Here is an 18,587-nt window from a genome sequence, read left to right as displayed (position 1 = left end):
GTTCTAGAAAAGAGAAGAAAAAAAAGATGCTAGTCCTGAAATATTTGGGGTAGAAAAGAAGACTGACCTCACAGTTCCTATGGCAGGTTTTGTATCTGCTTTTAAGTGGCTTTTTATGGGCAATCAAGCACTGGCACCATACTGGAACCTTTCAAGCTTTTCTTGAGCTGCATGGCTTACAGAAAAGGTTAGTCCACTGGAGCTACACTAAAACTACAGCCACAAGTGACAAGTGCTGTTTTGGTTATGACAAAGCTGACAGAATGATACATTCTCATCCTTGCACATTTTCAGTTCCCTACAGCATATCTCAACTAGGTAATTGATACGGATTTTGTTTGTTGCAAGGTTTTGTGTGTTTGTTTTTCAGAGAGCCACTGTGAACAAACTCAAAACCCATCAGTGATCCCCTCATCACTGCTTAGGGAATCCTCTTCTGACTATTCTTGGAAAAATATCTGTTGCGTTTTCCAGCCAGATTTCACAAGTGGATAAAGATAGTAATAGAGGGGAATCTTTAGAAGAAACCACCATATATCTTCTATTTCTGAACACAGAGATGCAACAGAAGCTCACGTCTTAATTTCAAGAACTTGCAGTAGAGAAAATTCATTCTTAGAATAAAAAACAAAGAACGTTGTCACAGAGCTGCAAGCACCACTGGTCCACGTAACCAACCAGCTGTGCTTCTGCATATTCTACATACTTGTCCATCACTCCCTTTGATACACTTGAATCACCAACTAGATCTGCAGCTGCCAATTATCAGCTCCACCCTAACAGTTCCTATTCCTCACCTTTCTCAAAACAAAACAAAACATTTTTCAATTTATTTTGCAGAACAGCTGATTGATCTCCCTTTCATACATTCCTGCCAGGTAGACAGTGACAGTAAGGAATTTTCTACTGAGCTGGGTCTTATCTTCAGAGCACTAATTTGCCAAAGCAGTTATCTCTAACCTTCCTAACAAAATCTAATTAATTTTTTTTCTTGTATTATTATCTTCATAACAGCCAAATGATAGTCCTGACAGCATGAGCATTTTCACTGGATGTTATACACTCTTTCCCACACTTTGCAGTGACATTGTATTTGTTATTTAGAACAAACCCAGATTGTTCCTGGAACTGTGCCTATAGAAACTACTGCAGTAATGTGTTTATATGATATATAATTACAGGCATGCTGTAACCTGTCCATAGCCACTGCAGAACAAGTTACATTATCAAAAACATAAACCCATCCCTAGATTAACTATTCAATCTGATATATTCTTTCTTCAATAGTTAATGTTAAATAAATTAAATGAATGCAAGTTACATTTTTGGGCTTCAATAGAAAAGACAGCATCTATATGATATTCCAAGCATTCTCAAAACTACTGAACACTCCCTAATGCAATATGGATTTCAAACCATTATGTTTCAAGATGAGGGCACTTAATATCAGGCACTGGCATTTGAAAATTCCAGCCAAAATCACAAAGTTGCTACAGGACAAAAAATGTTACTCAGCTACCAAGTCATGGTATTAAAACAGACGAACCTAAGTACTCAAATATGAATTCTAACATTTGGTTACAATCCTAGCAAGCAAGAGATTATTACTATAGGCTTTGATATAAGGGGTTTTATTACAGGTTTTTAATCTATAATAGTCTTTAATCTCTCTCAAGATAATCAGGAAGATATTTTTATAGAAATAACATTTTCATTAAACAGAATAGTGGAGTCTGTGAAAGCTCAATTATCAAAGGAATGTATTTTGATGTACTTCACAGGCTTCAGTTTCATTTCTTACTCAGTATGCTATGTTTCCTATTTTCTTGAGAAAAGTTGTAAAAATGTGGCTCTAATTTTCCCTTTGTGCATCCTTTTTTTTCCCCTCACACTTTTATTCCAAAAAACAAGATATTAAGAAGATATTTTAAAATCACAGTAATACTTACAAATACTTTTTATTCCATACGTCAAATATCTCTTAAGTGATGGCTAGGACAGATTTGTACAACTCTTCTTCAATAGCATCTAGTGAGCTTTTTTACTATGTTATTGTACAACCTGCTGCTATGCATACACCATAACAACACAGTTAAAAAGCAGCTCCAACAGTATTGATTTGTATTGCATTCACACTCACAAATGAACTAAACCAGAGTGCAAAGAGTTAGTGCCACTGAATCCAGAGGGAGAAGAATGAGTGGAGACGGACAAGCGGTACAGGAGCTGGTACTGCAGTTTGTCACTTTATTTTGGATCAAATCCAAACCTAGAAGAAATGTATTTTGCAATTATGAAATGGATGTGGTCGAAATAACACAAGAACAGCTGGTCTCATTAAAATGAGTTACAGATAGCAGAAATCTTGCAATAACAATCTCACAAAATTTGGTAGAAAAACTCTATCGTCTGCCTTATCATTCACTGTGGGTACATTCCTACAGATGTGGGGAAAACAACGTCTGCTCTCTCACATCCAATTTCCAATTTGCTACTCCAGTAATATTTGCTGTGTATGAAATGTCTTGGCTTTTCTTCTTTAATTTAGACTTGCTCCACAATTATAATCAAATGCAAGAAACAATTATGCAGTGTTTTCATACTGTTTCCACCGTGTTTTCTGGGATGCATATTACTACATTATGATACCTTTTAAAGATTATACTGTAAGAATGCAAGCCAGTATCTTGCACTGAATCTGATGAAGTAGAAGAAATACACCAAAATACCACCTTATTGAGGTAACCGCCAATATGAGGGTATTGCAAGACACGTTTAAAATTTATTCTTCCAAGGAGAAATTCCAAATAACAGCACAGTAGTACCTCAATTCAGCAGTCTTACAGCTCATCTCTTCCTTCCAATTTCTACTAGGTTGCTATAAAACACAAAGCTACGCAGTCATGAAAATAGCCACATCTTTTAATTCATTTCTAAATATAAAAGATTTGCACAGTTGCAGGATGTTCTTTTAAAAGTGTATTGCATTTTTGTATGAATGACATTGGAATCAATATACGAAATATGATGCATATGATTTCCCTGGAAAAATGCAACTCAATTACAAATATATCTGATTATCTCAATTATATTCATTTCTGTTCATGAATATGGATAATACTGTATATTTAATAAACCTAGCATTATTCTAACATGTAAATATATAAAATACTATAAGCCATATTAAATATCATAAGCAATTTCTACTAACAAATCTGTTTCAGTATGCCAGCTGTAAGCACAGTAGATCTATCATAAATAATGGTAGGACAGTGTATGGAATCATAGAATGGCCTGGGTTGAAAATGATCATCTAATTTCAACCCTCCTGCTACAGGCAGGATTGCTAGCCAGTAGATCAGGCTGCCCAGAGCCACATCCAGCCTGGAAGATTCTTAGCTGATAGGAAAAAGCATCTACATGGGAACATGCTTTTTTCTTGCAAGTTCTGTTACAAATTTAAGGTCACTTGAGGTGATCTTCTTCACAAAGCACAGAATTCCATTTCAAAAAACCCTAATAATGAAGCTATCACTACGTATAAAACATGCTGTAGGCAAAACTAATCCTCGCTTGTCACAGTAGCTTGAATTGGATAACTTTTGATGTCCCTTTCTCTATGATGTGTAAATATAAATGCATGCATATGTAAATATGAATTTATAAAATAGATTAGGCAAATTATTTTTCAAAATATTCCACTCTCTCCACAACTTCCTTCGGCAGCACGATCTTCTCACAACTGTTTCCTGAGTATTTATAGATCTGAGGGGCACATTCCAAACTCAGTTATGTGGCTGCAAATGCTGAGTGACTGCCCTGAAGTTACTGGAACTCCTCCAGCCAGAAATAGACAAAAAATTTGTTCTTTCTCCATGACAAAAACAACTGAATTTTATGAATCAAGTGAGACAAGGCATTCTTTCTTATTACGCTTTTTACCAAGAATAGAAATGCCAAGTTCTGCCATATTCACATTATTTAGCAGTACAGTACATGTGTTATATGCACTGTAGGAACAAAGAAAGAAACATCTCCTTCCATTCCTGCATGAAAGTAACTCAGCAGTGCTAAAGGTAGCCTGACTCTGCAACCCTGCCCTTTGATTAACGCCGCTAATATGTGCAGAGGGTTCACATGAAAAGGGACAGCAAGTGTAGGCCCTTTCTATAAGGGCATATTTAAATAGAAGGTCATTCAAGATAATTTGACTTATGAACAAGACTTCATTTGAGTCAACCAATTTTTAATTACCTGTTGCTCGTGAAGTGAATTTCTGGATGTTATTTTCTTTGATATCTTTATGACTCATAGTTCAGTTGAGCAAAGCAAACTGCAATTTGCTAATGCAAGTGTGTACAAATTTGAAACTGGTTAGGTGAGGTGTGTCTGTCTATGGAAACATATATTTTCTCATAGTTTTCAATAAATGTTACTGATGAAAAGTTATTTGGCCACTTCTTAGCTGAATTTAAGTACTTAAGAGTTTGAAGACTGTTATTTAAAAGTTAATTCAACAAGGTAATAGTTGGAGTTCAGAGCAGAAAACTGCAACCATTCTGGAAAAAAAAGCCAGTAACAGTAAGAAGCTGTCTGTCTTGATCAGGTTGCGTAGGTTATATAACCAGTTGGCATCAATTTACAACACCTTTTGCACATGCAGGCCCACTTCCTTCATACATCCTATGGAAAGCAGAGGGCAACTGGTTTTCATTTGAGAGGACTAAGAAGTTATTCCTTTTGCTTTGCTCCAGGCTGTAGTTCATAATTTGAAGAGCTTGGAGCAAATTTACTCCCTGTTTACCACTTCGCAAAGAGATGAAGGAAGCACAGCCTACAGCTCACTTCTATTGCTCTGTAGAATGTTTTCTGCATAACTTGCAGGGATTCACAGTCCCAGAAATTGTGGTAAAAGTTAGACTCACAAAACACAGAAAAGAGCAGCATGTATGCACTTACAGCACTACTCTCTCCCTCTCTGTGTTGTGAGGACTTGGCTCAGGCACTGGAAGGCTAGGCAGGGCACTCTGACTGAGAATGAACATCTCTGAGTGTAGATAGCCTACACAGTGCGAGCGAGCCTGTGAACTGCTTTGGTTATGCTAACAGACCGACAAATCAGCCATCTCCAGAACAAGACAAAAGTGTTATTAGTTTATCTAAACCTGTGAGATACAAATTGTCATCTTCTAGCTGAAAACATAGTCTTTAAGTCCTTAGCATTCTTCCCTTTATCTAGCACTACTGTGAACTATTGCTAATTCAAAGGTGGAACACAACTGTAGTCATCCCATTATAAAAAGCAAAAATCAAGAGTTATTGTATCTTATCAATAGACTGGAATTTTCAGGTAAAAAAAAAAAAAAGAATAAATGTTGTTCATATTTAAACATAAGTAGCTACCTCCAAGCATATTTAATGGTACTATCTTAAATATTGATGTATCAAATTGCACAGTTGCAATATACTGTATAAGAAAAATATGACTTGTAGACCAACATTTCAGCTTACTAATTCACAGCCTTTCAAATCTGCATATCATTTGTACATCTATAAATGTTAAAAAATAATTATATCATTCGTTTTCTCAAAATGTTTTTTCATCTATCAATATAGACGTTTCATATGAACTGAGTAATTAATATCTAAAACTGTGATTATTTCAATAAACACAAAGCAAGATATTGGATTAAGTATGATTCCAACTGTGAGTGATTTATAGTGATAAAAATACACAGATGCCATCTGTACCAACAGAAGAACACTCATCACCAATTTGTTTTCTAGTAACACTTCCCTTTCATTTATACTGAAATGAGTGTTGGTTGTTTTTTTGCTTTTTGTTTTTAACATGATACTGACAGTAAAATATGGCTACTTTTCAAATGAGTAACCTAACTGTAGGAAAAATACGCTGAAAGCTAAATTAAAATACTCATTTGACTTGCCTAGGGCCTCCATAATGTTTCCTTGAATTTGCTAGACTAGCTTTGCTAGCTTAGTAGCTGTGTCCACACTAAGACTTTTTTGTTGGGTGTAACACCCCTCAACACTCCCAGAGAAAGCCAAAACAAACAAACAAAAAAATAGTACCTCAATTGAAATAGCAAAAGCTTGAAGTTCAGAACCCAGCCTAAGTCATTAGTCTGACATCATCAGGTTGCCAGCATCTCTGCCAGTTCAGCATTAAGCAAGAGGGCCATGGGGTATGCACCAGGGAAAATAGGGCAGGTAGTGAGAGCACTGATAAATATCAGTCAACTTCAAATACTAACAACAAGATCAAAAGAAAAATGGCATTTAAATAAAATCTGCACATGGAGAACTTCATCAGCAGCAGTTGCAGAAAGAAAGATATGATAGCCAAAGCATTATAGAAAGATGAGAGTTACCATTACCTATATAGAGTAATGAACTAATGGCAAGTGCAACATGCAGCACAGTTCTAGTTTGGTCTTTCTGTTGAGTATTTACAACCACAGCTGTAAATCTTTACCTTGTTTTCTCAGTTCTATGTTTGACACTGAACTTCACTGCATGTGGAGAGAAAAATAGATCACATACTCTAAATTTTTATTAATATGCCAATTCCACCTCAGGTTCTAAAATATGACAAGAATGAAAATAAAAAGTGAATTTGAAAAATTTTGATCTTTATTCTACAGCTGTGCTTCACCTCCATTTGCTTCAGTTTTTCCAGCCTTTCAGAATTTCCTATCAAAAAGCTGACAGGTTTAGCTCCTGAAGCTAGTTTTCCTGTTGAAATTTAAGAAAACAGAACAGCTGCCATTCAATCACACTTCAGCATGTGCCAATCCTGTTCACTTTCAAATGTTTATTCCTCAGGAATCAGCACTTCATTGGTCTGTCCTACTGACATGTCATAAAAAACATTCAGATCTGTCAGACGTGGAACAGACACATTATAGAGCCCATGGTTCCAGAGTTCCTACACATCCGATGTTTGCTGTATTTTTAATATATCTTCACTGTCTGAAATTGTACAAATTTTTTAGTCCAGAAAGTCACTGTTACATTAAGAATTTGCCTTAATGGAGTAAGCCCTAATAATAGTTCTACCTACCTGGAGCAACTCGTACTACCTAGAGCAATAAAAGGATAAGCAGCAAGTGATGCTCCAAGCTGAATCAATGAAGCTGCTTCTTTCATGCAGATTTTATGATTCTAGGGTCCAAGCATATATAAGACTATACTAATATGCTACACTCAAATCCAAGATCTTTTTCCTCCTTAAGCAAATTTTGACACTAAGATTTCATTTAACAGCTAGCCTGGAAGCGTTCACTGCTGAGTTCCCTTTGACATTATTGTGAAGGCCCTCACTAAATCTTCTAAAATGAAGTACACTAAATGCAATAAAAAATACAATTTATCAAGGAATAGAGAAAGACATAGCTAAAACTCAGGAGAGTTATTTAATTTCCTGTAAGAAAATGAAATAACAGTTCAATTCCATAGAAATATCACAGAAATGAAAAATGAATTTACTGTTTTACAAAGAGAACAAAAGACAGCAGTTTAGTGTCTCTCTTTTTTTTAGTGTCTCTCACCCTGCTACTCATTCTAACGGGACTGGACTTTGGATTCAAAGTTTGATGTTTCTGTGTTTACTACTGTAATTTCCACTCTAGTGAAATGCCACTTAGGCGTGAGGAAGAACTGCAGAAGCAGCTGATCTGAAATGGTTTTTATAATGACATTCTCTGGTTATAAATAAAGGTGTCTCTGTACAAAATTTACAAAGGCATATCTTTAAAATGCAGTTACATGACTTGTATCGAGGGTATGATAACTACAATCCGTAACTACATAGATGCACTTGAAAATTCCATGAAATACTGCAAAATGCATTCCTCAAAATACTTTTCTCATGCAAAAGGTAATGGTAGTTTGCTTCTAAAAGCTGCACTCATCAATACTAGCAGCAGAACATCATTGAGAACAATAAATAATTTAAAGATGTGGCTGATGACTGGGAGAAAAATACTAATTTTACTTCCCTTGAGAAAAATATACAGTGAAAAATGTGCCACGTATCAACACTTTTCATATTTTCATGCCTCTAAATGAGTAGGAGACATAAAGATTTTTGCGTCAAAACATCCTTACGGAAAGTAACTGAATTCGTAGATAAAAGTCACTTTATAATTAAAACAACTCATAATTTGAATTTGTTTCTACCTCTTGAAAAAGGAGGGCATTATAATTGACTACATTACAAAATGCTACAATGTAGGATCCATCGTATACTACTATCAACAGTTACATATCATAGAGGACAACTGGGTCTCAAATTCTGTACCATTTTACATAACCTTGTCCTGCCTAGTTACGTCACTGCTCCCGCAAACTTCACCTTTTATCTACAAATGGACAGACTTAACACTTCTGCTTAAAATCTGATGATTTTCATTTAACTGAAAGAAAAATGCCTAATCAAAGCCACTGAACATAAGCAATTGCAACATATGGCTCCCCAGCTGGGAAAGCGTCTGACCAGTGTATCTGCAATTTGAGAGACAAACAGCCCCATCAAATACCTTTTCACCAAGAGACAGGTGCACTGGGATGGAAGCCAAAAGACCAGGCTTCAAAGACCCAATTATTGAGCAAAACCATACGAAGAGAGCAGGTATTGTTCCCCCATTTTACAAATGAGGTTAGCACAAGGTTGCACAAGAATCCTTCTGGAGATAGCTGGGAAGGAATCCATATGTCTATTATGTCAAAACTTATTTTCATCCACTTAACTGACACTCAGAGAAGTCTAATCCTAATGTATGTTTCTGGCTTTGCAAGGCAGGCAGATACTTACACTTCTAACAGCAGCCTCAGTGTAAATATTTAGCTTATCACAAACTATTACAGGTTTTCTGTGAATATTTCACTCAACATGGCTCTCTTTCCCCATATCTTCTTTGGGATTGAGACCACACACCTTTCAACAATGCGATGCTATTTCCCTCAAGGCTCAATGAAAGCAAACCTGCTGTTGGAAAAAAGAGCAACGAGATGGTAGAGAGGCAAACAAGAATTTGAACGTGAAAGTGGCTGATAAGGGACTGAGGTTGAGATACTTGTGTGTGGGAAATTGAGCACAGAAGAGGAGAGAGCAACACAAAAGCAAAAAAGGCAGGGACAGGACAAAATGAGGGAGAAAACAGGGAGCTTTGAAATTAGGAGCGTCCAAAACCCCATGCATCACTCCAGGATTGGGGTGGAATGGCTGGCAAGCTGCATTGAAGAAAAGGATCTGAGAGTGTTAGTTGACAGCCAGCTGAACATCAGCCAGCAATGCGCCCAGGTGGCCAAGAAGGCCAATGGCATCCTGGCTTGTATCAGAAATAGTGCAGTGAGCAGGAGCAGGGAGGTGATCGTCCCTCTGTGCTTGGCACTGCTGAGGTCACACCTTGAGCACTGTATTGAGTTGCACCCTTCACTAAAGAAGGACAGAGGCCCTAGAGCATGTCCAGAGAAGGGCAATGAAGATAAGAAGGGTCTGGAGCACAAATCTTACATGGAGCGACCAAGGGAACTGGGGTTGTTTAGTCTGGAGAGAGGGGGGCTCAGAGGAAACTTCCTTGCTCTCTACAACTACCTGAAAGGAGGTTGTGATGAGGTGGGCTCAGTATTTTCTTCCAGGTAACAGTAAAAGGATGAGAGGTAATGGCCTCAAGTTGCACCAGGGGAGGTTCAGGTTGGATATCAGGAAAAATTTCTTCTCGGAAGGAGTGTCCAGAGAGATGGTGGAGTCACTGTTCCTGGAGGTGCTCAAGAAAAGGGCAGATATGGTAGTGAGTGATAGGCATATTAGTGGGAGCGGTGGAGATGGGTTGATGGCTGGACTTGACAATCTTAGTGATCTTTTGCAAACGTAATGATTTCATGTTTCTATGAAACGAGGAAACAATTGCAGATGAATGCAGGGAGGTTGTAGGATGAAGTAGAGAATGGCAAGACGGGGGGAAAAAAAAGACTGCAATGGATTGCTGGGACAATGAAAAGAAAGGAAGCATAAAAAAAGACAAAACTGCAGCTCAGTGTATCCTGAGATGTCTGACAAGTATAAAGAACGTGCTCCTAAGAAGCCATAAGGAAGTATAGTTTTGGAATTGTTTGAAAAAAGAATCTGAACATCAGAAATAAATACTAAAAAATCAAAGAGATCATTTTTTCCCAAGTACTCAGAAAAACAGGCCAAAATATATTTCATTTAAAAGGTATGTCTCAAGGGTAATCTTGGTAAGATTTTTGAATTTACGGAACCAGAATTGTCACCCTTCAAATCTATATAAAGCCTTCCCAATGTTTGAATAAGCATATTCAATTTCAGTTCTAGAGCACATGCCAAGCATCTTGGACACTTCCAACAGGCTTTCGACTGCTACTTTCAGACACAAAATACTTACAATGCAATGTAACACTTGTTGTATTCATATACTGCTCAAATCTCGTGGCAAAATAGATTTTCATTCCATACTGTAGAGCACTTGACAGTAAGAAAGTTAGAGAACACCTCCCTCTACTGTTCCTTTCTTGTAAAAAAAAAAAAAAAAGCTGCTTAAGTAATTTTATATCAAAAGCTGAAACGAGAAAATTATCTTCAAGCTAAGAAAAAAACCTGTGTCTTTTCCATGTGTGTCTTTTTTTTTTTTCCTCCTAAAACAACTAACCTCCAGCTTCACAAAGTGAGAGAAGAATACAATTTGAAAAAGGACGAAAGGAAGAAAAAACAGAAAGGCATATTGAAGGGAACACTGTCACATGTATTTGCACAGAGCAGATCTAGCACAGTCTGTGCAAGAGACTCAGGTGACACAGTCAATATTTAGCTTTTATTAGTACTTCAGGGATAGACAGGTCCATTTCTCTTCAGTACTTAAAAAACAGGAAAAAAAAAAAAACATTTATTTCTTTTCTGACAGTGTTTATGCTTAGGCTTTAGATCATAGGAGTCACCCATCCATCTGTATACCAAGCTCAGGAAAACTGTATTCCAAGTTCCAAGAGTTAAGCTCCAGAAACCTAGTGTAATTAATCAAATAAGGACAGAAGAATTGCCACACTGCATTGAGCATCCTGTGTTTATCAAGTCTGGTAGCAAATCCTTAGGGAAAGAATATAATAAACAGGTTAGAAAAAGTGATCCTTCCTCAAATATCCTGCCCTACCTTCTGACAGTCAGGAGTTTAGGACCAAGATTTCATCTACACTGTTGTGTTTAGTAGCAATTGATAAACTCTGGCTTCACTAATTTTCTCAATCTCTTTTGATCCTTTTTATCCTTTCGACCTTAATCACCCTGTGCTAAAAGCAGTACAGTTTATGAAAAAGTACTTCCTTTTACCCTGCATCACCCTGATATTTAATAACTTTTTGGGGTGTTCAGTGAAACAGTGAATAATCATTGTGAATTGACTTTCAATTCCTTCTTCATTTCATAGAAGTTACCATATCTCCCTTTTAAAATTTTCATTATTCTAATTGAAATTTCGTTTTTTTAAAGTACAATTAAATTCCATCACATAAAGTATCCCAACTAGAATCTGAATCTGTAAATATCAGTTTGATAACCACCAACAACACGTATTACTAGATCTGCTACACTGGAGGCAACAAAAGACACCTTCAACATGCTAAAGGAGAATGCCTCAACAGCTTCACATTAAAGCTTAGCCAAAAAATCCCGACTCGTTCTCTGTTACACACAGTGAGTTCTGCAGATGGCTCACATTCCACCCCCTTAAACATTAACCAACATCATGCAACAGACATGAGGCACTGATCAACCATCTTTAACTACTTAACCTACTTTAGATCTTGAGAAATGCAGACAGTACCAGACAGGACAGCCCAGATCGATGCAGGACTTTCAGAGTCAGGGATCAGCTACTGGAGCCATGCAAGGGGCCTGGTGGCCAGCCCTGCTGCTTTGCTCTCTCTCACAGTTACTGAGGTTTAGTCAGGATGGAGTCTCTCCTTCTCCAGGAACATGGTTTTACTGCATGCTGTCAATGCTGTCTTGGTAGGCCAACTAGAGAATGGCTGAGGAATTTTGATCTGCTTTTAGCACTACTCTGAACAATTTGAGGCTGACATAAATGGTGTTCAAACAAAAGAGCAAGATCTATCTCCCTATACTTTTATCACCAGAATGGCCTTCAGGTTCAGGCACAAAGGTAGATGAGAAAAGCTCTTTCACATTGGAAAGCCCTGAAGATTGCTATCAGCTTCTCTTATCTGCCAGTAAATGCCTGATTATCTATTACCTTTCTTTGATACGGGGTACTTAACAAAGAGGTCTTCTTTCCTGACAAACAAGTACAACCACTTTTCCCTTATTTTACCTTTCTTTCATATCTGGGTTAATTTTGGCAAACTGTTTTTATAGCTGCCTGATCAAGGAAAACAACTCAAAAACATGAAGGGAAATTCTGTGGTAGACAATCTCTCTAATTGTTTAACATTTTCCAAGCCACAATCTGTAATATATTTTTCTTATGCCTAACACTCAATTGATGTAACACGGGAGAACACAGAAGATACTGTACCACACCATTAGAAGTGTTAAAAGCAATGCCAAAACATTTGTAAATGATATGAATTATGGATAATGAAAAATTGGATACACTGAGTATGTTCAGGAAGTTTTTCCATGAGAGCTGCTTACTTCACAGAGGCCGATATGGTATTTTTAAATAAAAATACAGCTTCCTTCTTAAGCTCTTCTGTTTCTGAGAATCAAAACCTAGAGACTTTTAGGTCAATAAACATTACTATAAAACAAACCCACTTGAAAAGATGCTCTAGTTGAGCCATATAATCCAATAGGGGAAAAAACATGAAGCAAAATTACGACTTTACTGATTCTAGTATTTTTTCTACAGAACTTTTTGCTGATATTACCTAAACATAATACTTAATACCTTTTCTTTAAATACGAAATCGGGGCAGTACTTTGAACATCCTTCGTAAGTAAGCAAATATAACAAGGTATTATTTTCTAATGTTATATGCTACATATAAGAAATAAAAATTGGGGAAACTTTGGGACTTTCTATCCACTCAAGGAAAGTTAAGTTTTCAACTGTCAGTTAATTTGTGTAATGAGAGCTTGCATTGCCTACAGGTACGTATACAGAAATGTTTGCTTTGTGAAATCTAAGAAAAAGAGTTTGGACTTATTACTAAATGCAAATATTACGTAAAATTTGTGTTTCTGCATATAAAATTCATTCTTTTTTAAGCTATATTGCAATAAAATCAAGACACACATTGTGAACAAGACTTTCAGACCAATTAGGCATACAATTACATGTGCAGAAGACATGCACAATTGTGCAGCTAATTTGTGCATGAAATTACTTTGATTGCACATACTAATTGGATAAACGTGTGTGCAAATGCCAGTAGTCATTTGTGCTAGCAATTATCTAATACGCATACAAAGTCATGGCAACTGCATGCATAAATCAGATGTACACTTGCATACCTAACTGGCCATGGTTTATAATCAAAAATCCTTTCTTTTTTTTTTTTCCTCCTCTATCAGGTAATTTGGATACAAGATTTGTGGGAATTCTATATTTACTTCTTCTCCAGTTGAGTGTCTCCTGTACGTCTTACCTTTTGGAGATAATGGTTACATAGAACACCATACTTGTGAAAAACTAAGCAAAAGATGATCCTGTCTTTGATTTGCCCTTGTATATAACTATCCTAAAGCAAGATTTTTATTAGTCTTAGTGACCATGTTATAAAACGAGCAAATTGTGATTTGGAGATAGAATTGAGGCTGAGGGTTATGCCAGAATAGCCCCCAGCAACAAGTTTTCCACTAAACATCCAATTAGAAGTTTCTTACTGTAATGTAATCTAGTAATCTACAGTAATGTAATACTAGCTGTGATTAAGAACAGGATACTATTTTTTAATTTATTTTTTTAATAGTGACTTTATCATTGCATATTCCCATCTCCCTACTTCTAGCTTCTCTTTATTTCTCCCAGATTTTGCTGATAATGCTCTGCCTAATACAAGATTACATATTTAACCTTTAAGTTAATCAGAAAACACTCTCTTTTGGAGTTACCTTTAAGGTCAAAGAAGCTAGAGCCAGCTAGGCTAGTTCATAACCTGATATAACACATTTCCATCAAGACCTGTCAACAGCCCTTACGCTTGATACATGGCAGTTTCAAGACACAGATTGTAAGCTGACATCCTCCATCTTTTTACACACCACAGCTTTCAGCATTCCTTCATCCACTCAAATTTACTTTAAAAAGGATGGAGATCTGAACCAAAACAGTCTTCAATTTCTTTAAAGATGTTGCTAAACACTGAAAAAAAACCTCTCTAAACCTATAGCAACTAAAGAGCTTAATAATTCCAAGAACACACACTGAGATTTTGTTTGTAAGAGGCATATAGCCTTTCACATAAGAGAAAAATGCAACTTCTTTGGCATCCAACAGCTGAACTTCAGAATGAATCCTTTCATTGCTTCATTAAATGCAGTAATAGAGGCAGTGTGTTTGAACCCACTGGAAAAATACTGATCATAAGCAATTTGTCCACTAATCATATGGTTATAATCATCATATCCACACACATCTACTGCATTACTGTATACTAGTAGAGATTAACAGTTAGAAGATATTTTCAGTAATTATATATTCTTGTGGTTTGATTTTATTCCTTCCCTGAAGGATTAGTTAAGAATACTGTAGCTGTCAAAGATGATTTGATAATATGAGAAAACATATTGATCAGCGAGCTATCTTTCTTACATTAAATGTATGCTACCTCCTAAGAACCTAGATCTAACATGAAAGGCTAAGGAAATGCCAATTGGAAATTAAGTGAAAACATCTAAAAGTAAACACAAAACTAAAAAACCTCTTTTAAAAAAATACAGAATCTGGGTGTACGATCAAGATTCAAAGTATTAACATTCTTAGCATTCACTGATGATGGGAAAAATTCATGCATACTGTTAAACATCTTTAAAATTTTACTGTTAATTTCAAGACTGAATGAAAGAGGTAGAAAGAGTTTAAAACTGACCGCGTACGTACTTGGACACTCCTCAGCAGACCCTTACAATCTCTGAACTAAGCTACCCTCTTAAGATATCTTAGTATTGTACAGATCACCACCTTCTTGAGTCTTCCAGCATGTTAAACGGGGATTATATCAGCCTTACTTATGATGTTTGCAAGTGTGAATCCAACTACAGATGCATACTAACAATACCATTATATAATTACTGTCAAACAAATATTATATTATGTATTAAGCTCTGTAACATTGTAAGGAAGTGGGAAAGGACTTCGGATTTTGATAGCTTTTATATCAAAATAAAGATGAAGGGATTGCAGTTTTGGAACTTGTTGATATGCATGAACTCAAGAAGCTCCTGTTCTTTCACTGCATTGCATCTTTCATGGCTATTCTCTTCTAGGACATAGAAAAATGATTCAGCAGAAATTGAAGTTCCTCATTTCTATGCTGCAAGAGTTTGTATTCATTTTCAGGGCAGTTCACAGTTTCAGAAAGATAGTTATTGTTAGCCTGGACCATTCCTGAAACCTGAGATGCCCTGCTGAGGACAGTCCATCAACAAAATCACAGTTGTCCTGCTCCTGTGTAAGTGATGCCTTGCTGTCTTCGCAGCCTGTTAGATTGCTCTGAGAAAATGTATCCCATGTCACTTAGTGCTCCTGAACTCTGAATTTTTAGTTGTTTGCTGCCATCAGGTGTGAGACAATTCTCTTCCTTTTTTCTCCAGATGGCAGTGTTCTCTACATACAGTGGAGCACAGACTCTTAAAATAGTCTGTGATTTCTACTTGTAAAGAGTCTTTCAAAATGTTTTAAATTCTTATACCTGTATTTGAAAATGTGCATATTACAACTACTATCCAGTTTCAGCAGAAGCATGATTAAGACGTTGGTTATGGTTGTTTTTATTTCCTCTTTTATGTATATATATATATTTAAATAGATTTAATTCTAACATTCCTCCCATGGAAATAGCATAAAACAATACAAATAGTTAAAATAAATAATCACAAGACTTTTGTTTAGAGTTGCAGCCAATGATTTTCCTGAATTTTGAACTATGAAAAGGTTTTACAAAGATGACAGACTAAGAGTCTTACACTCCAGCAAGATATTTTGTTTCCAATCAAAAAGGCCAAATAAGAGCATGGAAAATTTGAAAATAAAATGAACTGTGACACCAGACAACTGCAGTCTCCATACCGTGTTGTTTCATATTCAGAGAACTTTGTATTTATTTCTCTGTTTCAGCCTAGAGCTGCAAGTCTGACTAAATTTTAGCATTTGAATTTTTACCCCCCCTGGAAATATTATATTAAGTGGTATAAAATGACAAAGTAGTCCTTGGAGCCAAAAGTCACTTTCAGTATTAGATACAAAACTTCTAAAAAATATCAGACAAAAAAAATGATCCAAATGCATTTTTGTTTAATATTCCAGTTTTAGAACATCTTCTTACTTCAGGCACTCAGTGGAACGAATAAAAGGAGAGAACAGGGCTATGTTTCAGTTTAGTTTCACTTCAGTGACCATTGTTTTTCATTTAACATAAAATCTCTTTCAATTCTGCTGTTTCTTGTGCTCTTTTATGTCCATCAGTTATTTACCACTAATTAAAAATGGTTTTGTGGGTTGTTGTAAAGAGGTTAAACCATCACAGCAAATAGTTTTGGCATTTGAGCTTCCACTCCTCAAATTTCTCCTGAGACACTGCCACTTTGATGAGCGGTTTTTGTTCACCTATTTTCCAGGATACTTCTCAATGAATTCACTGATAAACTAAAACACATTTCTGGGACCAGAACAATAATAATCAGAAGTTACCATATATTTTATTTTGCTTTAGGTTGTAGTCCTTGCTATATCTGTGTTAAATAGACGTTAGTAAACAAATCTTTATGCAGTGAATAGCTCAGCAAGCCAGCCTCAGTCTAATTTTGCAGGTGCTTCTCTAGCCTGATTCATGTTTGAAACTCTTTTAACACTACTTACAATTTAAATACTAGAATTAATGGGAACATACCACAGAAATAAAAACACGTATCAGCCTCAGCAATGCCCAGCCATTTAACAGTTAGTTGAGATTTGGTGTATGCTATTTTACATCGCCTTTGCTGGAAACTTCTACTGTGCCATTTAGCACTGTTATCTTTGAATCTTTCTCAAAGTCACTTCTTCCCTGCACACAGTGTCCATTCTGTAGTTACAACCTCACTTCTCTGGTCTACAAGAATGCATCTGACTACAGCAGCATTAACACATAGTTTACTATAATGGTCAATGCTTGCCATTACGAGCTTATTACTATGCATAATGGCTCTGTCCTTGTCAATGCTTATTAAGCCATAACCGTTTTGTCAGTGGTAGATGCCCTGAGTGGTAGTATAATATTGATGCTACTTTATTGATAAGAATTCTGAAGAACATAATACTCTTCTGCTCTGCCTGAAATGCTCCTTTTCAAAGACTATTTCCCACTGTTAGGTTCTTTTTGAGGTCTCTTAGCTGTATTTATATACATTTTGAACACGAACTATTCAGAACTCTTTGATAATTTGTTGTGTTCTAGCAAAGACAATTTCTATCTAAAATTTGTATTGCATCTGTACAAATTAATCCAAAGAATTATATACATTTTAGTCTAGTTATATTTACCATGTATAAAACAGTGTTTACTATCAAAAGAAATGAAATTCCATTCAAACTTTTGATTTTCCATTTCTTTCTTGGGATTATTCAGGTTAATCAATTTCTAATTAACTCCAAAATCAGTCATGGACTCTACTTAAAATAAATAAATAGATAAATAGATAACAAAAAATAGAATTTGAGTCTCAGAGAAAAAGATCCAAGAAACACTTGAAAAATATCTAGTTTACAATAGATGGGACTGATGAAAACTGGAAATGAAATGACTAACTTATCTATAATGTGTATATGTTGAATTTTAAACAAGATGCAATGATGAATGTGTCATACTGAAGATAAATTCTATATGCTGTTAGTATGTGAATGGCACTTAAGATCCCATGAATATAATAATTAAAACCTTGTTAGAAATACTGTAGGCAAGGCAGATTACGCAAAATTAACAAAAGACAATTCTGCAAAAGATGAGTAGATTCAGAGTAAGATTTGTAAGCACTGTAAGAGTAGAACGAGTTACATTCCCCAAAAAGTTCTACACACAGCAAGAAAAGCTCAGCGGAAATAAACTTAAGAAACTTCTTCTAAATGCAGAACCATGTATAGACAAAATAGACACTACAGATGAAATACAAATTGAACGACTGCAGCATTTATGTATGTTATTCAAATATGCATTAGTAATATTTTTTTTTTAATATTAGAAGTATTTTTGAGTCAACACATACCTTTCTTCTTTTGGAAGCTTTCTTCTTTATATTCATCCTACTGAACTACTATCACTTACATGGTTGTGTGCAATGAATCAAACCTGGTGCACAGGCTAAGCAACAGTAATTTCATACGTAGAAAAAT

At 35.9% G+C, this 18,587-nt stretch overlaps 1 protein-coding gene across 2 annotated transcripts in view; it reads right to left on the bottom strand.

Annotated features, from left to right (window-relative positions):
- POF1B (POF1B actin binding protein) overlaps window positions 1–18,587 on the bottom strand; it is a 52,618-nt gene that overhangs the window by 27,201 nt on the left and 6,830 nt on the right. The gene's annotated exons all lie outside the window — the stretch shown is intronic.

This window comes from Lagopus muta, chromosome 13 (genome assembly GCF_023343835.1).
Source record: "Lagopus muta isolate bLagMut1 chromosome 13, bLagMut1 primary, whole genome shotgun sequence".
NCBI lineage: Eukaryota > Metazoa > Chordata > Aves > Galliformes > Phasianidae > Lagopus > Lagopus muta.
Note: the sequence above shows the minus strand (reverse complement) of the source record. Positions and strands in the feature narration are given on the sequence as shown.